At 44.9% G+C, this 26,124-nt stretch overlaps 1 protein-coding gene and 7 non-coding genes across 10 annotated transcripts in view; 7 read left to right on the top strand and 1 right to left on the bottom strand.

Moving 5' to 3' along the window:
• LOC119187687 (uncharacterized) overlaps positions 1-26,124 on the bottom strand; it is a 782,552-nt gene that overhangs the window by 258,815 nt on the left and 497,613 nt on the right. The gene's annotated exons all lie outside the window — the stretch shown is intronic.
• On the top strand, positions 14,682-14,754 carry TRNAT-CGU (transfer RNA threonine (anticodon CGU)). Its single transcript has one exon. It is a non-coding gene; the product is annotated as a tRNA-Thr (tRNA).
• Positions 15,144-15,216, top strand: TRNAT-CGU (transfer RNA threonine (anticodon CGU)). Its single transcript has one exon. It is a non-coding gene; the product is annotated as a tRNA-Thr (tRNA).
• On the top strand, positions 15,606-15,678 carry TRNAT-CGU (transfer RNA threonine (anticodon CGU)). Its single transcript has one exon. It is a non-coding gene; the product is annotated as a tRNA-Thr (tRNA).
• TRNAT-CGU (transfer RNA threonine (anticodon CGU)) lies at positions 16,068-16,140 on the top strand. Its single transcript has one exon. It is a non-coding gene; the product is annotated as a tRNA-Thr (tRNA).
• Positions 16,530-16,602, top strand: TRNAT-CGU (transfer RNA threonine (anticodon CGU)). Its single transcript has one exon. It is a non-coding gene; the product is annotated as a tRNA-Thr (tRNA).
• Positions 16,992-17,064, top strand: TRNAT-CGU (transfer RNA threonine (anticodon CGU)). Its single transcript has one exon. It is a non-coding gene; the product is annotated as a tRNA-Thr (tRNA).
• TRNAT-CGU (transfer RNA threonine (anticodon CGU)) lies at positions 18,378-18,450 on the top strand. Its single transcript has one exon. It is a non-coding gene; the product is annotated as a tRNA-Thr (tRNA).

The following is a 26,124-nucleotide window of genomic DNA, read 5'->3' as shown; positions in this document are numbered from 1 at the left end:
GCGGGAGTTACCCAATGCAGGGCTGCCCAGCAACCTTCTCCGCTAATTCTTTCATCAATTTCTCTCTGAAGGTGTTAAGTTTCTATAGACCTGCAACGATATGCTGTAACACCTTCATTAGGCAATTCAACCTGCCACAATAAGCATATCCTCTAATATTCTTGCTAACAAGTTATAACTGTAAGCAATGTAATCGTTCAATAGATTCGATGGGCTTTTTAACTAAAAGATACCCGTGTGGGCCGATAAGATATTTTCAGTGATGCGAATTGAGTAAAATATGGGCATTATTATTTTTTTATGCTTTCCTTGTAAAAAAGTTATACGCTATAGAATAAGATAGCATACAGGTATACACGTGCTTCTGCAGAGCATGTGCAAAAAGAGAATATGCCCCTCCCAAGTCCGCCTAACGTACCCCCCCCCCCAACCCAACCCACACCAGCACCCCCACCTCTCTCCCACCCAGATGCAACACGGGTTTGGCACCACCTGCAAGACAAAATTCTGTTTACACCCATGCTCAAAGGACCTCTCTTTCAGTACTGACATGTCCGAACTTAAAAAAAGTCATAATGCCTCTAAATAAAGCAAGCTATGTCATGTCGACAGATCTCACCAACACACTCACGCACACATACATACACACACACGCACGCACACAGACACAAAACCACTACAACCTGAGCGTCAAGGCGCAGCCACGATCCCCCAGGTACCCTACAACACAAGTTGCCTGCAAGCCACGAAGCCCGACAGCAACAAAATCTCGAAGCCCACAATCAACAGCTCGGCGCGACCAGCCAATCCCAACACTTCAAAGCGTCGGAAACGCACTAAGAGGAGCGCTTCCTCGACAACAAGTTTCACGCTTAGTGTAAAGCCTCTGCAGCCCCCTGACGTGGTACGCATCAGACATCTCGAATAGAGATTCGCAAGAGCCCTCGTGCATGAGTTCCTTTTCGAGGACTCCATCCTACAGTCTGCTGTGCGCTTTACCTGTAATGCGAGCCTCCAGAAGGTTGGACCACTCGCCACACCCGTAGGTTTTTTGCGCACCCTCCAAAACCAAGACGGGTCCTCATTATCATACCATTTTGCGAGCATATATTGCGTCCATGATAATCGCATTACTCTAAACAGCAGCTGTGGGTAGAAGACGCCATATATTTTTTATTTGTATTTTCGAAAATCTAACATTATGCATAGTTATTCGCGTTATCAAGAATACACATTACTTTCATTTTGTTCAACGGGATAGTTCAACACGTTTTGTAATAACAGACCAAGGAATGCTTGAACCATTTGTGAGGCCACAGCGGTACCATCACAAAAGTGATTGGCTTTGGAGCACACGCTAAAAACGCGGAGCTGAAGCTGGCCACAGCTAAAAGCACGGTATAGTAGAAATCCAGTTACTGTAGTTCACAGGTACGCCGCCATACAAACTGCTGGCGAAATGCACTTGTTTGCGCTCAAAATCGGGAAAGCGCGGTTTTCTGCAGGACGAAACACAGTTAAACGATACTACACACTTCGATGCAGATTCTGGTCGAAAAAAGCTTAGAACTGGTGAAAGAATTCAACGACATTTCTGAACAATAAAGTCAAAAGTAAATCAATGTGATATATATATATATATATATATATATATATATATATATATATATATATATATATATATATATATATATATATCAACTCTACATCATTGTTGATTCTCGGTCGGTCATAAGGGATACATTCGTTTCTATGTAGCAACTCTAGCAAAAAAGTTCATAGAATATTACGCTAAAAAAAGTTTCCTGGGCTCAAAAACCATCGGAGCTCTCACGTAAGGCCTGACATTAGACACGATAATAGAAGCTTCTACAAACTGTACGTTTCATTACTTGAAAATCAATAGTTATTTCACGTATATGTGAATCGAAATAGGCCTTACACCAAATTTTCTTGCATCGACTACTTGCCACGCCTTCAGTTGTCGTAAGCCTTTAAAAGGGGCCAATTAGTACATATGTGAAAATGTATTTTAAGTATGGTTGAAGCCGCGAGAAATTCCAAAAATAAAATATTTTCACACAGGCACATCGTTCTACAGTGCCGCAAGGGCAACGATAGTCATACAAAAAAGAATAAAAAACGAGGGAGGGATCGGGTAACCGCTTAGAAGCTACGCTTAGCCGTCAATTAGAAACTGAGGTGACCATAGTAACAAAGCACACGTAATAGGGAACCTTAAGAACGCAATGTATTGCATCTAAAGCAACATCAACTGAGACTTTGGTTCCAGAAAGATATACTGCGTTGATAAAATATTGGTATTGATAAACTATATTGAAGCTCCTATGCAACAGCTATCAGAATTTTTATCGCGTTCAGTTTTCGCTGCAAAGCCTTTTAAAGGCAAATTCATTGCAAAATACCCGCACGCGAGATTCGAAGGGGGGTGGAGCGGCGTTTATTGGTGAACTACGTGCTTCTACACGATTTAATTCAGCGATGAGTGAGGAAACCTTTCTTCACTACCACGTGAAGCGTCAGCCAAGCCAGTTATCGACCTGTTTCGCGGAAACCCCACCGCGAAGCTCATCGTAAACTAGCGGCGCTTCCTACACGACAACCCGCGCTGAAAATTGCCAGAACGTTTGAGTAATGAACACGCGAAAGAATGAATGACGTTTATTTGCGCCGCCATTCCAACGGTAAATGCATCGAGCTCGATGAAACGACTCGTCGTGCCACTTTTGGGGCAAAGTGCAGTGTGTCCCCGCGTCCCGAGCCCGCGTTATTAATCACCCGAAGGAGGCACGAAGAGTGGCAGACAGCGGTAGCTGAGACAAGCGAGCAAAATGCGAAGCCCTGACAGCCCACGCGCGGCGACAGGGCGGCCTCCGACGCCAGTGTTTACACAAAAGCGGCGCTTTTTCACAAACTCGACGCGCGACGCGACGACAAGATGCCACTACGGCCCAATGAAAGGTCCGTGTTCCAAGGAGGGACAACAACGAAATAATACAAATAAAAGTGAAGAAAAAAGTCGTCCGGGACCACCTTTATCATTGTCGCGTAGGAGTCTTTTAGCTCTATTTGTATCTTCGTTTCAGAAAAAGAAGCAGCCGATCGAAGTTCACTTACCCGGGACCCGAAGAGCGCCGAGTCAGCAAAGGAAGAGTCACTGAGCTCGGGAATCGAGGAAACAAAAAAAAAAACGGAGACAAAAAAAGTAAACAAGCAGAAACGTCTTATGTGTCGCGCTGAAAGCCGCGGAGGTAAGGGAAACAGCCCCTGTGCGGTGAAACAAACTTATATCGCGAAGCGGCTCGGGAGAGGCGAACTCCGGATGTGCAAACACATGGCGCGACTCGTTGGAGCGGACACTCTCGCGCCGAGCGGGACGCAGCGTATAAGCGAACCTCGGGCACTATGGGGCTCCCGCGTGTCCACGCGTTCTCAGCTTTAGAGTGGTTCGAGTGCCGCTGGGATTGGACAGGCCGACTCTTATTCTTTCACGCCGCTGGGTATATTTGGTGTCATGCAGCAAAGAGAAGTTTTGAGGCACCTCTCCGGTATAAGAAGACACGGCGAAATAAGCCCCATCACATTAATACATCGACGCGCATAATAAGCCCATCATAAAACCGGAGGGAAATGCATTTCATGTTTTATTTCTTCTTTCGCGAAACTTGATATTATAGATGAAAAACCCGCAATCCCACAATTAGCAACTAGTGCAGCGAGAAACGGATCTAAAGGTGGCGTACAGTTAAATTCCAGCCAGCACCAGCAATATCGTTTACGCCTGAATCTCGCCTTGTAACAACCCACGGTGGGTGATCACACACCAACTGAAACTTTCTTTGAGTTTCTACTGATCCACAGCGCGTAACTGATGCACCCCTTTGGCGGACCAGTGAGGCGCGATGGCGACAAAGCTATTCGGGGGCCCCGTGAAGCCGCACTGTGCAGTGGAGCCAGCAGGAGCGCGGTGTATATACTAAGGGAGGTCCATCAGCGACGGAGCAATTTATCCCACCCGAGAAGTGAGCGGGCAGTGCGGCACGAGAAAGAAGGGAAGTGAACGAGACGAGCGCTGTATGCGGCTGTCGCGCGAGGTGCGAAAGGCTCACGCTGCGAACCCGTGTTCAGCCCCGTATAACATTCACGGGGACAGCCGACGGGCCAGCTATACCAGGCGCTCATCGCACGGGCTCCCTGCCCGCGCACCCTCCTTCAACGCTGACTTCAGTGAGCGCTTAATTAAGTTGTTGACGCCAAGCTCGCCAGGCGAAGCGCGTGCTGGCATCGTGTGCAGCGCGCGAATCCAATTAGGCTGGCGAGCTCAGGGCGACGTCGCGGGGCAGCAGCTTGCGCACCGTGGCCGCTTCTGCTTCGCCGGTGGATGGAAGAGCCGCGGTGCTGCCTCTGCAAGCGAGGGACTTACCTGCAAAGAGGGACACAGAGTGCACAACTTGTTCAACATGCGAAGAACACCGCGCAAGTGGAGGTCAATATGCAACGTGGGAAGTGCCTCACTGTACCACGCATGCCGTCAAGCTCTAAGTATGCATGGTACAGATAAGGTCACTTCCCGAGGCGTGCGTACTTCGTTGAGTTTACTACTTTTTGTCTGGCAGTTATTCGCGTACAAAACACAAGGAAATCTTGAAAGCGAATCTAACTTCAGTTACTTCGCCGACGTTTTCCACAGAAGTGAGTAACGTTTATGAAAGATTTCTAATGAAACATCTACATAAACGCATCTAGTTATGACAACAAAGCACATTTTAGTAAACTTGAATAAGTAAATACCAGGATTACGCTCAATCACATTATGCAAGCCATATATTATTCGTTAGAGTGCCCACAGAAACGAGTCTGGAACGCGCATCACAGCCTGCAGTCCGGCAGCAAATACAGGTAGCGAACTCACTCGGAGCAATGGTCGAACATTTCTCGTTTCTGCCTGCTTAAGACGGTTTCGGAATCTTCTTCACTCCGTGCTGACACAACAAGGTTCTTATGACACTTATTCTATAGTTTACTGCAGCGCGATGAATCAGTATTTCCACTTGCTTGCTGTGCTTGCTGTTTAGGTGCAACGCAACACGCAAAAGATAGCCGGAAGCTGCGGATAATAGCAAATAAAATACAACATCTAAAACCAAGCACGGAAAATGCTCTAAAAACAGCTGTTCAAACTGTTGAATGCATGGTTGTCCTTGAGTGAAGAGCCAAGAGCAATGCATGAAGACCTAAAGATTATATGCCATATATCGTTTAATGTAACCTAACGGTCTGGGTGCTTTCTTTATGTTTAAAAGGACGCCATGGTGATGATCATTACTGCATTAACATAACAACATAGAAGGCAAACAGCATAATCTCACCAAAAGCACAGTAAAAAAAATTGAGAATTCATCCATGCAGACAAGCAGATTCAGGCGAAGTCATTCTCCTGAAAGCCTGAAGATTATAAAACTAGAACATCAGAACAAAACAAAACTAAGCAGGAGAAAACACTAGTTCATGTTTGTAGAATAAGAAAATACAGACTTTGTACTATTACAACGAGTAAAGAGAGCATACCAATTGTCACTATATGCCACGAAGGCAAGACGACTTCGGGAACGCGTTCTTTGAAAGCTTTGGTTAGCCTTTGTAGGAACTCCTCTTGTTCTACGCAAATCAAGCAAAGGGAACGATGTTTAGTTCCCGTAAGGAAGATCTGTCTGTGTGGCGTGCCTACGCTGTAGTGTTCGGCAGCGCAGGAGATCAAAAGAAAAAAAAAGCAAGAAACCTCGTGAACACGAGAGCCTCCAAAGAACAACGGTTGGAACTTCAAAGGTGATTATGATGATTATACGACGAGTATATATGACCGAAATTATATGATACTACATATGGTTCTGGTGGCCAAACATCCGTGACGAATATTACATAATAACGGATCCCACGGAAATGTCGATGCCTTCAGTGCACCAACGCATTGTAAGCCGGCGAGCAATGACCAGCTCAGGCTGCGACGCTGCAGCACATGTCAAGTGCGCCACTGACGCACCGCGGCAGGGAAGAGCATATGTACGCCAGCACAGGGCTCGATCCGGATGAAGCTGACTAGCAACCAACAAATAAAAAAAGACAGCGTTATGCCCTCATGTGAACCATGTAGTAATATCAATCATAGTAGCCCTATAATCATGTACAACAACCATTTCACGTTTATTTTTTAAATTAAGTTCCTACTACCAGTAGTCTGTGTACCAACGCAGGACAATGAACTTGAAAACGAAACATTTATGACACGACAGCCACTGAATGCACATTTATAGCCAAATGCCGTGGTGGCTAAAAATTTATTATACAAGTATAATGTGCCCTAGCATGAAAGCATGTACACTCTCAACGCGAAAGCCAGTACATCTTCACGCATCAAAATTAAAATCAAACGTACGAGCATGTAATAGTCGCATAAAAACGTATAGGCATTCCCACTCAAGTCGCTCACTTGTGTAAAAATAAGGGCTGCCTGTGTGTCATGATGGTAATTTGCTTTTGAAAACCAAGGTCGATCCCCCCCTCCCCCTGAAAAATAACAAAGCGACAAAGGGCTTTGAGAGGCAGAGCTTTCTCATAGAGCTTCTGCACTCTTCTGGCTATGCATAGGTGGTGTGTTCGCAGACATGGCTACAAGTAGCACGCTTGTTTTTTTTTTTTTGCTTCTCATTTCCACTTAAGTCACGGTGCACCAAATAGCCCGCTGAGCTGCATTCGCTGCCAGCTTTCAAAGCAGCAGCTCTACTCCTCCGAGCACAAACCCAGACAAGGCCTCATTGCATGAACCTGACCTTTAGGCTCAGCCAATGACAACGCCGGCAACAGAGCTTCAGCAATGCATTAGTGCGCCGCGTCCGCTGAAACGAACGGTGCCAGAGGCGCCGACGACGCCGAACGGCTGTGCGTTGTCTTGTGCCCTGCTAAGTACGTTGATTGATTGATTGATTGATTGATATGTGGGGTTTAACGTCCCAAAACCACCATATGATTATGAGAGACGCCGTAGTGGAGGGCTCCGGAAATTTCGACCACCTGGGGTTCTTTAACGTGCACCCAAATCTGAGCACACGGGCCTACAACATTTCCGCCTCCATCGGAAATGCAGCCGCCCCAGCCGGGATTTGATCCCGCGACCTGCGGGTCAGCAGCCGAGTACCTCAGCCACTAGACCACCACGGCGGGGCAGTGCTAGGCGTGCTAAGTACGTTGTTGCGGCGTTTACGACTAGTTAGAGCACGTGGATTTCTCATCCACGCCTGAATCAAGATATGCACAATAATGTTAAATAACTGCAAACCAATAGTCTCGCCTTTCCCCAAAGCAAGCAAAACAGCTTGATCACTCGACAAACTTGGTTTAACTACGTTCAACCACGGCAATATGCATGTGTTTATTTCACACGCACCATGTCTGCGATTCTCTCAGGACTTATACTCCTCGTTATCAGTCCTCCCCGTTTCCCACTCTCCTCCCCCCATACACGCGCACATAACCCTTTCATCTGCTGAAACTCGGCACGCGAAAGGCAGTATTTGCCGTCGCAATATGATGGCAACATGTTTTCTCGTATATATATTTCAATAAATTTGAATTAATATAGAACAGAATCATCAATACAGTAGAAGGGAACTAGCATACACATTACGTTGCCAAGTTGTCTCTTAGAAGATGCAGAACATCAGAGGAAAGAGGCAGCTGCAAGCCTCGGAATACATGAACGGTTAGTGTTCTTCGTCAGCGAGCACGAAAAATAACCCCTAAAGAAAACGCTCTACTTTCATGACGCACGTGCAATCGAAAAAAAAAAAAGAAAGAGAGAGCGAGACAGGACGAATAAGACCAGATGAGAATATATATTAAGATGTGTGAACGAACAGGAAACAAAAGGAGCTGACAAAGCGTCCTGCGCCAAACAAGTACAAAAATATGTACAAGCTTCGACTGGCTCATATAAGGCGAGGAAAAAAAAAGGAAACTCCGCGCAAAAGCTGGGCTGCAAAAGGAAGGCGAACAAGATGTACAACCTGACTGTCATGGAGGAGCCATTTTTCTCACTTTGAGCGGCCGGCCGAGTCAGCGGTCGCGAAGCAAGCTTGAGTAGGCATGAATTCCCGCTTTGATCCCCGCAGTGACTCGTCGAAGCAGCGTCAGTGAAGCGGATGGAGCGAAATATATATATATATATATATATATATATATATATATATATATATATATATATATATATATATATATATATATATATATATATATATATATATATATATATATATATATATACAAGAGAGAGAGAGAGATAAAGGCAGCGGAGGAGCGAATATCTGCGACAGCCCGTTCCTTTGATTCACGCCGCGTGCGCCCCTGTCGCTGTTCCCGGAAGTGCAAACAGCGCCCACAAAAGCCGTCCTATATCGCACTTTGTAAAACTGAACTCCGCGTGTCGGTGCGTATCAGCTACGGACGGCTGCTTTAAAGCGTTGCGACGTAGTTAGGCGGATAACAAGGAGAGACAAAGATCTTTTTTAAGTGCAACGAAGTCTAGTTTCCATAAATAGTCATTACGGTGGACGCGTTAGTTGATGAAAATAAAAGGAAAGCACCTCTAAGCCAGTTCCGCTTCACATCAGCACAACGAAGACGTTGGAAAGCAAGTCAGTGGCAGGGTTTGAAATAACTTTAAGTGAAATTTATTGATTCCGAACAAACAAAGCGTGAACAACCTAGTCATGGATAGCTAGCGTAAATAGAAAGTGAGAAAAACTCGCTGCAGCACCTCAGAAATGTAGGGACTAACAGGAAGGATGGCGGGAATAACATTTGGGGCGATGATTTTGTGAAGCGAAGGAATGCTATATGAACAGCTGGCGTATGCCCTTCTCTTGTAGCCTCCTAGTTTAAGGCAGAAGCCTTATACTACTCATGGGCAAGATAATCAGGGGCAGCGCTACCGGGAAGTGTGAGAAGGCTGAAGCCCCTTTCCCACAAATACAAATTCACCTGCCACCCCCATGTGCGCCCCCTCTCAAGAACAAACAAAATGAGAACTGAATGCATTAATAACCCTCCTTCCTGCCCTCTTAGAGGAATGCAAGTGTGCCCCCCCCCCCCCCTTTTGCTCCTCGGTAAAATAATCGGGGCGCCGCCTTTGGAGATAATCCTCTGGAGATTACCCGGCTCTCGGCGCCCTCTCAAAAAGAAATGACACAAAAAATCACGTGTATAGCCCATATTTTTATTCCCAGGGTGAGATTATAAAAGCGAATGAAGTGTAAATTACCAGTAAATCAAACGTAAGTTAACAGTATATGAATTCGACCCTGCGCCTTTTAGCCTTACTCAAAGGGACTCACCCCCGTATTCACAAACGCTCCTCAACTCGAATTTTTAGGGGTGAAGCTCCTTATAGCGGCACCCGTTCGTACCTAGTAGGCGTAGTAGTAGTGTGTAACCAGTCTTACATTTTGACCTACAAGGTGGTTGATTGAATACTCGCTGGACATAACTTTCTTCGTTTTAGAAAGGTTTAGCGAGCGTTGGCCCGCAGTGCCCTGAATACAGTAAACTAGTATATACCATGAACTCGAGGTGGTTGAAGGTGGGAAATAGACACGAAGCGCAAGCCGTAAGAAAGTGTGCGTGTGCCACCTCTCGTTTAGTCCTTGGAATGCCCGCTGGATGGCGGTGCATATGCAGAATATATGATGAAAAGATGCGAAATGGTGGTACTTGGAGTGTTGAATAGATGGACGAACGGACACACAGACAGATGCATGGACGGACTCACGGATGGCCGCACCGACGGATGGACGCATGGACGGACGCAGAGGCGGATGCATGGACGAATGCAGGGACGGACGCACAGATGCACGTGCGGATGCACGAACGGACGGGCGAATGGACGCTAGGACGGTCACACCGACGGACGCATGGACAGACGGAAGCAAGAACGAATGGACGGATGGATGCTTCGCCCCACTCTCCATCATTCACTTCGTGGATATGCAGCGATTTTTTCCTTCACTTAACAGCGTTGAGCGCTGCGCTGCTGCTCGACTGAAAATGACGCTGCGATTCTCAAGAATCGCTGCATATTGTCACTGATATACAGTGACTTGCTCTGCCTAGAGACATGATGTGAGAAGGGCTAGAGTGCTCACCTGCACCGCTAATGTACCGCAGGTTCTGCCCAGAGACCGTGCTTTCATCGACTTTCTCAAGTCAAGGTGAAGCGTTGAGTGAAGAGACGTTCTGGAATAGGGGATGAGTCTTATGTGCGCCGCTCGAGTGAAAGAAGTATGCACTCATTGTTTTTTTTTCTACATCGCTGAGCCCCAGCTAGAAGAGAATTTCGCACGCCATTTACAGGCAGAATCACTAATCATTTTTCCTTCTGCCTATTGATCAGCTGAAAAGGTCAAATCATTGGTTCGACAAAAGGCTCCAGCCACATGTTATCGGTAATAGGTATAATCAGGCAGCTTGAAATATCACCAATAAGGTTGCTCGGAGTTTTCAGTCCTCGAAGCATAATAAAAGCAACTGTTTGGCTTTAACGTCTCAAAACCACAATATGATTATGAGGCACGCCGTAGCGGAGGGCTCCGGACAGTTTGACCATCTGGTGTTTCAAATCCGCAGCATTTTTTAACGAACTTCGACGACTTTCATCGTATCTGTCTATTTATCTAAACACCTAAGACATTTAGCTGTCCTGGCCGTTCGGGTAATGCAATCTATACCACAATTGGTATGACATAAAATAAAATGACTCTATCACGAGCATAAGTGACAAACCATAATATGAAAATTATGACATGTATGTCATGAATATCATGATGTACATTTCATGGTCTTGTTCCTCTTGCGGTGGTTTTGTTCACATGACATATAGCGAAACTGGTATGGTATGACATGACGGCATGGCGAACATAAGTGACAGACCCTAACGTGGATATCATAACATGCATTTCATGTAAGTCATGACTATGCGCCACGCTCATGGTGCGCTCGCGGTATTTCGCTAGCTTCAAATATACCAAATTTAGTATCACGTGACGTAAATGGATGACGAAGGTATGTGACTGGTGCAAACATGATAATCATTACATGCGTGTGTAATGTAAGAACAGGCCACGCTCATGATGCACTCGCGGTCGTTTCGCTAACTTCACATACATCAAATCTGGGATTACGGGTCGTGAATGAATGACAAAGGTATATGACTGGGGCAAACATGATAATCATGATACGTGTGTTCTGTAGGAACATGGCTACATGCCACACTCATGATGCGCTCGCGGCCGTTTCACTGCTTCACATGCACCAAACTCGCCATTACGTGACGTGAATGGACGACGAAGGTATGTGATTGGTGTAAACATGATAACCATATCATGCGTGTCGTATAAGAACATGACTACACGCCATGCTTATGATAAGCTCGCGGCCGTTTCGCTAGCTTCACATATACCAAATTTAGTCTTACGCGACGTGAATAAACGACGAACACAAACGAGACGCGCTAACATGGTAATCATGACATGAAAGTCATGTACGGCATAATTTACGTCCACCTCGAAACGTTGTTCTTATTTTGATGTGACATATCAACCTTCCTGATTCATGCTTCGCATATCATCGATTTCCACTGTACGTGGGATCTGCCAATTTTTTTAACATGCACTTGAATGTAAGCATTTTCTTTCTCATTTAAAATGCGTTCGCAGCAGCAGGGATTCGGTCAGGAGACTTCTGGGTCAGAGTTCTCGAAGCAAAATGGTACCTAGCGTGCATTGGCATTTGTTTGGTTTGAATGATTCCGCTTCATTGCCACTAGCATGTCAATTCGCATAAAAAGTTATATGCATCATTTTACCACTGTACGTGGGATCTGCCAATTATACCACGGACTATGAAGTATACGGCCAATCGATGGCAGGCAATCAAGAAAAAAAAGCAGTTCATGAATTGTGTGCGGATTTGTAAATAGTCATTATGTATAAAGTAAACAAGTTCTACTCTAGAGCTCAAGTTCTCTTTCTACCTTTATCTCACACCTTATAACGGGGGCTTTCTCCATCAGAAGAGTTTAAATCCCAACTGCGATACTGACTTATGTCACAAACGCGCCGCTGCATTATTGAAGCGCGTTTTTTTTTTCAATGTGTGCTGATGTGTATTCGTGAAGAGATGTAAGCAATTCTCGGTAGGAAAGTGCACAACCCATTAAATAGTTGGTGTGACATGATATTGTTTTCTATGTCCTAAATTTATGGTTCTAAATAGCATACGCATTCAAACAAGTTCATTACTAAAATAAACTTTAAACAGACCAACAAGAAAAATACTAGACTAACGAGTTCGTAATCACACGTTAATTAGTTATTAAAAACTTTCAGTAATACATTGTTATTCAGAAAACAACCTTCATTATATACTGATCGGCTGTTCCCCTGCTGTCTATAATGTGCCGTCGACACATTCTGCAATAGCTTATGAGCACTAATGCCAGGTTTAGTACCTCAATAAACACTCATTAGACCCTCATTAGCAATGCAGGGCAGTCTCGGTACGCAACACACTTTTAGGTTACGTTTTAACACGGAGAGTTTCCTAATATGTGATGAAGTTCCAGAGAAGGTTAATTAAATTTATTATACCTATTCACGAAATTCGGTTTGCAACCGCAGAGGCTGGACGTCCATCATCCAAGACATCATTAGCTTTCACATGCTGCAATAACCTTAACAATGCCTAGTTCGTAAAAAAAAACAGATACGTCGACCGAAACAATCGCGAGGACAACGGCAGGCCTCCGTTTCAACGTCAACCTTTACGGGACAACGGCGCCCGCTTGGAATGAAAGTACGCTGCACCTCCAACATTTTTATATTATCCAGATGGGCCTTAGCGTTCATTCAGTACCGTGCCCTCATTAAAACTCTGGGCATATGAATAAGTGCATTTTGGTCCTGAAGTTCAAGTTCAGCATTCTGTAAACATTATTCTATAGTGAAAACTACAGTTGAGTGAGTGATAGCCATCTACACAATCACTTTTTTTGCAACAACTGTAATGACATTTCTGCCATGTTATAGAAGATGTGATATTGGATCTTATTTGCGTTCCCGCAAATCGTACTAATCCCTAGCCTAGCACTTTCATCTATCTAGATATACGATTATTAAACAAAGATACAGCCCTGAATCTCTATAATGGCTGCAAAGTGCGGGCTTAAGATATTTTGATCCTTAAAGAGTCCGACAACTGCCCAGAACATGACATGAGATGACTGCACGAATGGAAAGATTGTCCCTTATAGTGAATCAAACCAACCCTGTTTTTCTCGTGAGAAGTGAAGTTATACTTTTATTTATTTTTTTTCATTTCAAATCACGAAAATACCCTGAAGGCGGAACCTGGTGGCAGAAACTTCAATTATCCTATAATTATCTGATATGCCCTGTCATGTGACCGCAAACTAGTGTACGCGGTCAACAATTCTTCTGGTAGTACTGATATCTTGTTTGCTTCATTAAAGTAAAAGATATTAGCTCTTAGAATGTAAATATAGGCCTGCGTTAGTAGTAGCCTCACCGCGGTGCTCTAGTAGCTAAGGTACTCGGCTGCTGACCCGCAGGTCGCGTGATCAAATCCCGGCTGCAGCAGCTGTATTTTCAATGGAGGCGAAAATGTTCCGATTTGGGTGCGCGTTTCTGGAGTTCTCCACTACGGCGTTTCTCATACTCATACGGTGTTTTTGGACGTTAAACCCCACATGTCAATCAATCAATCAATGTGCGTTAGTAGTACGCCATAAAGTGACGCTGCCTTCGAATGACGTAATCATACCATACTCATCAGCACGTCTTCAGCTACTTTTCTGCGTGCTCACGAAACCATGAACGAAGCTTTCGAGTCGCTAAGAATTTTGAGCGATGCGGTTTTTTCCATTTACAATTTGTCTCAGAAATGACGTGTACCGCTAGTCGGCACGGCCGCGCATATGCGCAGTGACATTTTCGGTGACTTGGCTTGGCTCGTGTGTCGAGAGAGTAACGGCGACGGGACAAGCCATCCACGACACAGGGGCAACAACCTTGGGAGCAGGCACACGCAACGCGGTACAAATACAGAGAAGCCGTATCAGGCCACATCTTCTCATTGTAAGGGCTTGTTATTTTTTAAAATAGTTGTAAAGCTCAAAATAAACGTGGTTAAGCATAATTTCGGGAACTCCTGCGAAAGCAGAACAACGACAGCATGTAGAAGTCCTCATAACATTGGATACCGGCGTCGCTATCAATTATCAGCGTTGATGAATGAAATGCCTCCTTCACGTTCAGGGCCTCTCAGAACAAATAATATTGTCTATATATTAAATATTAAACCTAAATAATAATTATATAGCCTAAATATTAAACTATGATATCAAGTCTTTACATAGCTATTGATGAAGCAGAGTGAAAGTTGTAGAAGTAATGTTAAAGAGACCGACAAGTGCTTCTTTTTAATCCAGTTTTTTCCGGCGCGACAGATTATATATATATATATATATATATATATATATATATATATATATATATATATATATATATATATATATATATATATGAGGGAGGGCCGCTGTGATAGCTCAGTGGTTAGAGCATCGAACGCGTAATTCGAAGGTCGTAGGTTCGATTCCTGCTCACAGTTGGTAATTTTTTCATCCACTTTTCTTTCTTCTTTCTTCTTATTTACATTCCATTGGTTCTAATAACTTCCCCTGTACATTCCTTGGCATTACTGTCTGTTATATCTCATTAATATTGTGTTAAAACACGGAAAAACGAGCCCTTAGGTATACACTTCTTTCCCTTATTTCATTGAACGAGGGTGTCGTACTGGCAGACTTGGTGTGTTTAGGTTGTATAAGAGGGACAATTGATCAGCTGCCCGCTCATAATAAGTTCACGTGCTACGTGACGCCAAACATGCGCATAAGAGTGTTTTCACACTCGTTGTTTGGCTTATAGATGGCGCTGACTGTCGCTCCTACTTCTAAATTCACAGATAAACCCAAAAAAGTGGATGGAGGGAGGGCCGCTGTGATAGCTCAGTGGTTAGAGCATCGAACGCGTAATTCGAAGGTCGTAGGTTCGATTCCTGCTCACAGTTGGTAATTTTTTCATCCACTTTTCTTTCTTCTTTCTTCTTATTTACATTCCATTGGTTCTAATAACTTCCCCTGTACATTCCTTGGCATTACTGTCTGTTATATCTCATTAATATTGTGTTAAAACACGGAAAAACGAGCCCTTAGGTATACACTTCTTTCCCTTATTTCATTGAACTAGGGTCTCGTACTGGCAGACTTGGTGTGTTTAGGTTGTATAAGAGGGACAATTGATCAGCTGCCCGCTCATAATAAGTTGACGTGCTACGTGACGCCAAACATGCGCATAAGAGTGTTTTCACACTCGTTGTTTGGCTTATAGATGGCGCTAACTGTCGCTCCTACTTCTAAATTCACAGATAAACCCAAAAAAGTGGATGGAGGGAGGGCCGCTGTGATAGCTCAGTGGTTAGAGCATCGAACGCGTAATTCGAAGGTCGTAGGTTCGATTCCTGCTCACAGTTGGTAATTTTTTCATCCACTTTTCTTTCTTCTTTCTTCTTATTTACATTCCATTGGTTCTAATAACTTCCCCTGTACATTCCTTGGCATTACTGTCTGTTATATCTCATTAATATTGTGTTAAAACACGGAAAAACGAGCCCTTAGGTATACACTTCTTTCCCTTATTTCATTGAACGAGGGTCTCGTACTGGCAGACTTGGTGTGTTTAGGTTGTATAAGAGGGACAATTGATCAGCTGCCCGCTCATAATAAGTTCACGTGCTACGTGACGCCAAACATGCGCATAAGAGTGTTTTCACACTCGTTGTTTGGCTTATAGATGGCGCTGACTGTCGCTCCTACTTCTAAATTCACAGATAAACCCAAAAAAGTGGATGGAGGGAGGGCCGCTGTGATAGCTCAGTGGTTAGAGCATCGAACGCGTAATTCGAAGGTCGTAGGTTCGATTCCTGCTCACAGTTGGTAATTTTTTCATCCACTTTTCTTTCTTCTTTCTTCTTATTTACATTCCATTGGTTCTAATAACTTCCCCTGTACATTCCTTGGCATTACTGTCTGTTATATCTCATTATTATTGTGTTAAAACACGGAAAAACGAGCCCTTAGGTATACACTTCTTTCCCTTATTTCATTGAACGAGGGTCTCGTACTGGCAGACTTGGTGTGTTTAGGTTGTATAAGAGGGACAATTGATCAGCTGCCCGCTCATAATAAGTTCACGTGCTACGTGACGCCAAACATGCGCATAAGAGTGTTTTCACACTCGTTGTTTGGCTTATAGATGGCGCTGACTGTCGCTCCTACTTCTAAATTCACAGATAAACCCAAAAAAGTGGATGGAGGGAGGGCCGCTGTGATAGCTCAGTGGTTAGAGCATCGAACGCGTAATTCGAAGGTCGTAGGTTCGATTCCTGCTCACAGTTGGTAATTTTTTCATCCACTTTTCTTTCTTCTTTCTTCTTATTTACATTCCATTGGTTCTAATAACTTCCCCTGTACATTCCTTGGCATTACTGTCTGTTATATCTCATTAATATTGTGTTAAAACACGGAAAAACGAGCCCTTAGGTATACACTTCTTTCCCTTATTTCATTGAACGAGGGTCTCGTACTGGCAGACTTGGTGTGTTTAGGTTGTATAAGAGGGACAATTGATCAGCTGCCCGCTCATAATAAGTTCACGTGCTACGTGACGCCAAACATGCGCATAAGAGTGTTTTCACACTCGTTGTTTGGCTTATAGATGGCGCTGACTGTCGCTCCTACTTCTAAATTCACAGATAAACCCAAAAAAGTGGATGGAGGGAGGGCCGCTGTGATAGCTCAGTGGTTAGAGCATCGAACGCGTAATTCGAAGGTCGTAGGTTCGATTCCTGCTCACAGTTGGTAATTTTTTCATCCACTTTTCTTTCTTCTTTCTTCTTATTTACATTCCATTGGTTCTAATAACTTCCCCTGTACATTCCTTGGCATTACTGTCTGTTATATCTCATTAATATTGTGTTAAAACACGGAAAAACGAGCCCTTAGGTATACACTTCTTTCCCTTATTTCATTGAACGAGGGTCTCGTACTGGCAGACTTGGTGTGTTTAGGTTGTGTAAGAGGGACAATTGATCAGCTGCCCGCTCATAATAAGTTCACGTGCTACGTGACGCCAAACATGCGCATAAGAGTGTTTTCACACTCGTTGTTTGGCTTATAGATGGCGCTGACTGTCGCTCCTACTTCTAAATTCACAGATAAACCCAAAAAAGTGGATGGAGGGAGGGCCGCTGTGGTAGCTCAGTGGTTAGAGCATCGAACGCGTAATTCGAAGGTCGTAGGTTCGATTCCTGCTCACAGTTGGTAATTTTTTCATCCACTTTTCTTTCTTCTTTCTTCTTATTTACATTCCATTGGTTCTAATAACTTCCCCTGTACATTCCTTGGCATTACTGTCTGTTATATCTCATTAATATTGTGTTAAAACACGGAAAAACGAGCCCTTAGGTATACACTTCTTTCCCTTATTTCATTGAACGAGGGTCTCGTACTGGCAGACTTGGTGTGTTTAGGTTGTATAAGAGGGACAATTGATCAGCTGCCCGCTCATAATAAATTCACGTGCTACGTGACGCCAAACATGCGCATAAGAGTGTTTTCACACTCGTTGTTTGGCTTATAGATGGCGCTGACTGTCGCTCCTACTTCTAAATTCACAGATAAACCCAAAAAAGTGGATAGAGGGAGGGCCGCTGTGACAGCTCAGTGGTTAGAGCATCGAACGCGTAATTCGAAGGTCGTAGGTTCGATTCCTGCTCACAGTTGGTAATTTTTTCATCCACTTTTCTTTCTTCTTTCTTCTTATTTACATTCCATTGGTTCTAATAACTTCCCCTGTACATTCCTTGGCATTACTGTCTGTTATATCTCATTAATATTGTGTTAAAACACGGAAAAACGAGCCCTTAGGTATACACTTCTTTCCCTTATTTCATTGAACGAGGGTCTCGTACTGGCAGACTTGGTGTGTTTAGGTTGTATAAGAGGGACAATTGATCAGCTGCCCGCTCATAATAAGTTCACGTGCTACGTGACGCCAAACATGCGCATAAGAGTGTTTTCACACTCGTTGTTTGGCTTATAGATGGCGCTGACTGTCGCTCCTACTTCTAAATTCACAGATAAACCCAAAAAAGTGGATGGAGGGAGGGCCGCTGTGATAGCTCAGTGGTTAGAGCATCGAACGCGTAATTCGAAGGTCGTAGGTTCGATTCCTGCTCACAGTTGGTAATTTTTTCATCCACTTTTCTTTCTTCTTTCTTCTTATTTACATTCCATTGGTTCTAATAACTTCCCCTGTAGATTCCTTGGCATTACTGTCTGTTATATCTCATTAATATTGTGTTAAAACACGGAAAAACGAGCCCTTAGGTATACACTTCTTTCCCTTATATATATATATATATATATATATATATATATATATATATATATATATATATATATAATAACTACGGCAGCTATTAGCACTACGAAAGGTAAGGTTTCTGTCGCGCCGGAAAAAACTGGATCGAAAAGAAGCACTTGTCGGTCTCTTTAACGTGACTTCTACAACTTTCACTCTGCTTCAACAATAGCTATGTAAAGACTTGATATCATAGTTCAATATTTAGGCTTTGGGCAGAAAATGTATAACATCAAGACAGTTCGTGGTCATTGTGACGTCACACAAATCATATGACCGATTACTGTGGTACTAAGCTGACTGAAGATCATTGGCCAAGCGAAACACGTTAGAAGGCTAAAGGAGAGCGGCGCTTAGGGTTCTATGACAGACAATACACAATTAGAAATACATTGGGGATGTGCCTTGTAAAATCCAGAAGGACGTCCTTTCATAAAACTAAACACCCGGAAATGTTGGGGATGGAGATAAGAACACAATCCCAACAACGCCGCTCCTTCGGCCGCCGAGAGCCAATTCATAAGGGTAACGACAGAGCGATCGCGTAAGTTTATAAGAGGGGATTGCTGCAAGTGCACCAGTTCGAACCTGCACCAACATCGCTCCCTATACGACTTTAGTGGATAATTTTTTTTACTTTACGCTGAAAGAAAGAGAAGTAACGAAAGACGTCACAGAAGACAACCAAATTTGTCGACCAATGCAGTGTACACCTCGAGCCTTGTTTAAGAAAAGAAAGCGCTCGAAGCTGTTTACAGAAAGGATATACAGAATGAGAGAGAGAGAAAAAAAATACAAGAGCCAACTGATCAAAGGATGGCAGAGAACTTCACAATAGAACGTATTTCTACAAGGATTTCGCGCTTCAGCTTTCTTGTTTTTTTTTTCATGGCTTTGTTTATTTTGAGCTCCGAGCGCAGCTTTCTACATTGACCGCACTTAACGTGTCGACGGCGCCAAACATCAATCTGCACTCAGCTTCTTCCGACGTGGAGGCCGCAGTCTATATATCCTCTTTCGTCGCTGTGCGGCCGAACGTGCGTCGTAGCTGACGCCTCCGCTCCCGGCAGCAGAGGTGACAACGCCTCCTTTCGAGAGAAGACTTCCCGGGCGTCGTGCGACAGCGACGTCGGCGAATAGATTAAATCCGACGCTTCCGCGGAAAAAAACATCAGTTTTCATTGTTGCCAAGACTCCACGGTTTATTATCCTTCCTAGCCTCTTCACAGACCGTTTTTTTTTTTCGCTTACACTGTCCCTCTCCTTTGAACATCTTCACGCCACGAGAAGAGCTTCCGTCGTTTTAGTCGGCTGCAGTGGCGGCGCCGCCACTTACAGGACTCAATCCGCTTGTCACACTCTCCTCCTTCCATCCTCGAAAAGCGTTCCCTTCGCGCTTGACTGCGATTTACACGCTCGCAAGGCCGGTAGAGAAGGCTGCGTGGAATTCCTTTTCTGCCCGCACCGTCGGCTTCCCCTTCGCACCTTCACGAACCCTTCGTCGTATATAAATAACGGAGGCTCACACCTCTTCAGCCACTCGGCTTTTTTTAATATATTCTTTTAATACACTGCGAGCCCGTTAAAAGGATTCCGCGCGAGAAGGGTCTCCTTCAATTTTCAACGGCACAGTGCAAAAGTGAGGGTGGAAGCGAAGAAAAATACATAAGGCGAGGGAGTATGGCCCGAATCGCGTCCGAGAGGGACACAGCACGAAAGGGATTTCCGGCTAGCGCGCCGGGCGCGTGCCTATTGTCAAGCCGGAGCCAACGAAGACTGGGCCCGCTTGCGTCGGCAGCACTTACTCCGCCGCAGCAAGACGAAAGCCAGAGACAGACGCGCGGGTGCGCTGCATCGGCGAAGATGTGCCTCGATGTTTTAGGCCGCCTCGTCTTTGCTGAAAACGGGGCGTGCTGCGCAAACAAGTGATGCCCAGCTCTCACATCCCCACACCCCTATTATTGCTTGCTACCATCTACTGGCATTGCACGTCACTAGGGTCATCTGACAAGTCGACAGCTGCCCAATACTCCCTCGCTCCAATATAGGCAGCCCCCCTTCGGGTTGACGCGTGTAAAAGCATGCAGAGATAGCAACTTTAGTTGTCCAATGTAGATATTAGCTTTACAGAATGGCGGATGGAGCATCTGCGTAATCTGACGTGGTAGTAGGGAATCGTTGCATAACTGCCGTTACCGTAAATATGCGACACGTAAAAGGCAGTAATCAAAGCGAAGCATCAGCTGTTTTTAAGGGACCTGGATTGCCTCTGACAACTTCCAACGTGGCTATTTGTAACATCCGTGGAAGTTGTTTGAACGAACATGTATGTGATTTAAAACCAAGTCGGCCAACAGCATGAGTAGCTTATCGCGATAGGCGATACCCAGCGCCAGCAAATACAACTATCGGCTGACTCGTTACAAAGGTTAGGTCTAAATCGCCTGAACGCTCTAAATTTGGGAAATAATGGGGCCTTTGTACTCGAATGTAGAGGAAAGTAAAATTAAGGCCCCAGAAAAATATAAATAGTAATAGCTTGGAGCAGTCATGGCCGATCGGCAGAAACTACATTCTGGGCAACTCCTAATCAGATTTAATATTATCTGGGGCTAAACGCCCCAAATCCACGACATGATTATGAGAGACGCCATAGTGGAGGGCTCCGGAAATTTCGATCATCTGGTGTTCTTTAACGAACACTGACATCCCACAGTACACGGGTCTCTAGCATTTCACTTCTATTGAAATGCGACCACCACGGAGGGTATCGAACCCATGACCTTCCATTCAGCAGCCAAGAACCGTAACCGCTACACCACTATTCAGTCAGGTTTTGTTGATGCTCGGGCGTAGAGGAACATCGCAGTGTAAGATCCTTTATGTAGGCTTTTAAAGGTAAGTGCTTATTTCGTCTATTTTTATTGCGATGGCTTATTGCGATATCAATTATATAAACTATGTCGGCTGTTTTTCACCGTTGCAAAGCTGCAGTCATGCACCGTGTATGTATACGTATCTATATATAGAAAAGCTCAAAAAAGAAAAAAAAAATCAGCACATCCACGGAATTAATGATGACGAGTGAGACTAAGCGTCCGTCAATCCATCCAAATTCCGTCCACGCGTCCGTCCGTCCGTACGTGCGCCCGTTTGAGCTTGCGTATGTGCGTACGTCCGTCCGTCCGTCCATCTGTCCGTCCGTCCGTCTGTCTGTCTGTCTGTCTGTCTGTCTGTCTGTCTGTCTGTCTGTCCATATGCTTGTCTGTCTGTCCGTGCGTCCGCCCGTCCAGTGAACGCTTCAAGTACCGCCATCTCGCTCTTTTATACTATATTCATCATATACAACTACCGCCATCCAGCAGACAATACAAGGACAAAACAAAACTATGTACCACATTTCTGCTGTCAGCGCTTTGTTAGCACCGAGAGCGTGATAACAACGCCGTGCTACGTTTTTGGTAACATGTGGACATACAGATATGTGCCCGAGGGTGGGTATGTGCCACTGGTATGCGGGTATATGCCAGGGATTACGCCCTACGACAACGGGACGCACAAGCCGCGCCATAAGGAGCTTCGCCCCTAAAAAGCCTCCCAGGCTCGGCACCCAGCTCGTCGCGATGCGCCAACGCGCGCTTTTATCTCCCACGCGTACTTTGCCCCAAGCATGGGGGCGGGGGGGGGGGGAGGGGTTATGTGCTTGTGCGCTTGCGCTTATCATCATTCGGTAGAGAGAATCGTGTGCCTTGGCCTTGAATGATTGCGTTAGTTGCCTGAGCCACAAGGGTAAACTTCGGTCACTGGGCAGGCCTCGTTTGCAAAAAGAGCGCGCTTTTCAAACACAGCGAAGTAACAACTGAGACACTCGTTAGTTCGCACTCATGCCTGTACTTGTGATTACGTTTCGTGAGTCGTTTTTGTTTAAACAGCGCGTTAAGTGTCGAGTTGTAAACCTTGCTAGCTCCCGTCCTGTGTATGTTGTTTTCGTGCGTCAATTGTGCGTGAGCAGCGCGCTGCACGTTTCGATCTGCTAGCCGTTCTCAGCGTTACATAAAAAGTTATTACTATCGCATTCATTGCATCGCCCTAGCGGAGGAACTGACTTTTCTTTGTCTTGGTCATTCTGAATTACGATAGCACACTTTTGCGCTAATCAATGGGACAGCCATCGCGTAAGCGAAAATGTCACAAACGCGTGACAGCAAAGAGCTGCCGAGCAGGCATCACGTATAGCCGAGTTGTGAGGAGCTCAAATAGCAGCGCGGTCATTCAATTTCCCCTTAAGTGTGGCAAATATTTAAAATAAGCGAAAATCGACACAGCGATAAAACATAAAAATAAACTACAATAGCACGAAAAGTGAGATTTTCAATGTTGCACAACAAAGTGCGTCAATAGCATTGCGTCGTAAACCCGTTAGTGCAAAAAGGAAAATAAACACAAACAAAATCATTGGCTTCTTGACATCGCAGGGGAGACAAACAAGTGGAAGGAGGAAGAGAGAGAGAGAAATTTTATTGAAGAAGAGGGAAACAGGGCAATGAGAACCTTGATGAGTGGGGCGGCGTCTTGTCCAGGACTCCACTGGCTTGAGCGACCCGTCTAATATTAAGCAAGTTGAAGAATGGGCACTGATAGCTCATCACAACTCAGAGATAAATGCGCCACAAAGCCACGGCCACGCAGTGAGACCCTATGACCTGCTACTCGGCAGCCTGCTACGGAGCACGCAACAAAGCAGGATAATTTTCTATCGGTCGTTCAAACTAGGCTCTAAACTAACAGTAGCTTGCCATGCGAGAACGCAACAGAGAGAAATGCATCGTCAACAGTGCAACAGCCCCTTTGTCCATTTGCACCGAACAAACGGCATCGCAGGGATCAAAAACAGAATCAAGTGACCGGAGATCCAAGATCAAAAGAGCACAGAGCGGTGCGCTCTCCAAATCCCCACTGCAATAGAGAATAAAAATGGCTGCCATATTTTTGTCTCCCTATCGTCCATTCAGGCCGATCGAAAGTAGTCCCGGCAAACGTAAGGGCAATAGGGGGAGAGAAAAAAAAAGTCAACAAAAGAAGGAACTGAGAAGTCCGGGACACAGGGGCAGGCTCCAATCATCTCGTAAATCATAGCACGTTCGACTGAAAGACCTTTCGTCTAATTCCCCAGCCCCTCCCGACACGTCCTCCAGCCCTCCTCCTCATACACCGTCGTTTGTACTCTACGCAACAGCCCTCCCTGTCTCTACGCTCACCATTTCCCGATAGCATACGTCAAGCTACGCGGTCCTATTGTATATTACGTGAAGGAAATGTTCATACGCCGGGTGGTCGACAGCAGAGGAAGCCCAGATGAGGTCCGCGCCCGCTGCCAGAGGGGGCGACCGGGCCTCTGGTGTGACGATGCTGTATGACGCACAAAGTGGACGGCAATCAGCCAGACGCAGCTGCCAGGGCGGAGCACAGTGAAGAACGCCCTTTCTTCAGACCCTTGTATGACACTTGTAGAGCTCTACTTGAGAACACCGCTCTTACAAAAGCGGGACAAGTTCTGATGAGCCCTGACAGGGTTTATTTTTGTCTTACCGCGTATCAACAAACCACATACCCCGGCAGGGAACATGTGGATGTGTTTCGTCACTCGTTCAAATTCCTGGTAGATATTTCCCTAGACGAACATGAAACATGAGGTTATCCTATACTAAAAACACTACCGCGACAAATGCAATATGTGAACTGCTCGATTTTCTATCGGTTGCGAATTTGCCGCATACTTCGATACGCAGCGATATTGGTGGTAAAAACACAGCACTCAAACAGCACTCAAAAATGTCTTGCCGTGAGCACGGCAAGTTATTTTTTCACCCACTTTTCTTTCTTCTTATTTATTTTACATTGGTTTTAATAATTTACCCTATACATTCCTTGGTAATATTGTCTGGTAGATCTCAATAAGATTGTGTCAAAACACGGAAAAACGAGCCCTTAGGTATACAGTTCTTTCCCTTTATATATATATATATATAACTAGTTTGGTTATTCCTGTTTTTTTCTAGCTCTCTCTTTCTCTACATTTATTTATTTGTTTCTCATTCGCGTTATGCTTTGCTCTCTACCCCTATTCCCACAAACTTGCTATACTATACAACAAAAGGCTTTGCATATTCCTGATAGCGTGTCAGGATAGTTACAAAGCTCGCCTTCGGATCATGGGTACGCGGGTTCGAATCGCGCCTCGCCGAGAATTCTTCTCTCCTTGTACTCGTTCTGTTACCCACCAGAGTTATTGCCCCCGATGCCGGATAAATCGGAGCACGTGCTCTGGGAGCGCCACAAGAAGATGAAGAGGACGCAAACCACTTGACGATTATGATATTTGTCGACGACACACAGCAATCATTGCACCGTTGCTGTAGAAATAGTAACAATGCAACCACCATGGTAGCTTAGCACATAAGGTGTCATGCTGTTAAGCTCGAGGGCGCGGGTGAGATTCCCGGCCACGGCAGCCGTATTTTGATGTGTGAAAGGCAAAACGCATTCGTGTGTTTAGATTTAGGCGCACATTAAATAGCCCCAGGTGCTAAAAAGTATTCTGGGGTCCCCTGCTACGGCGTGCTTCAGAATGGCATCGTGGTTTTGGCGCGCAGAACACGGGCACGTATTATCCGATGGTAAAAACTAACCACGTGATTGCGCAGTAGCAGAGCTGCGCCCAGGACAGTTGTTGTGAAACTAAGTGACGCCTTCGTCTATCCTCTCACCAGTGCAAGTTAGGCTACCGGGCTCAATCTAGCCTAATATGGCCACTTTCCATTTACCCTCGCACTCCTCTGTCAGTTGAGGGCTAGGTACAATCCGGGCAAACAAAACGCGTGGGTGCACTTACATGCGCAGTTACCAAAAATAATGGAATAAGTGCACCCAATATAGCTTGTAACAATTTGTAACATCTGTAAGTAGTAACTACTGTTAAGCTGAACAACGGTCACGATAAAGTCTGCGACGAGGCGGTTGCACGACTGGCCCTCAATTTGAAGAAAACAGACATGTGCAATGCTTAATAGTAGAAGAGTTGCTACTGCTTAGAACAATAAGCTCTACCTGAAAGCACAGACAATCTCATGAGCTCTTAATCAGCCCAACGTGGTTTCTGACAATTTACAGCAGCATAAGGTACATCAAATAAATCACGCGGAAACAACCTTGCAGGTTGAATCTAACCGAACACACACCCAAACATACTGAGATAAGCACAGTCTGAAACTTCAAATAGCCAACGAACAAAAAGGTGGAGAAGTAACGTGGTTTAAAAAAGAGCAACACGGCATTTTCTTCACTCCGTTCTACGATTTACGACGTCTCCCTGATGACCATTGCCCAGCGCATAAAACAAAGATTTCGTGAAGTTGGCTTTACATCACTCTCAAAAAAACTGCGGCGAAGCACCCTTTACAGGAAGGGGCAACTGCGCGATGGCAGCACGTATAGG

Source organism: Rhipicephalus microplus, chromosome X, assembly GCF_043290135.1.
Source record: "Rhipicephalus microplus isolate Deutch F79 chromosome X, USDA_Rmic, whole genome shotgun sequence".
Taxonomy (NCBI): domain Eukaryota; kingdom Metazoa; phylum Arthropoda; class Arachnida; order Ixodida; family Ixodidae; genus Rhipicephalus; species Rhipicephalus microplus.
This window is presented reverse-complemented; position numbering and strand designations above follow the sequence as displayed.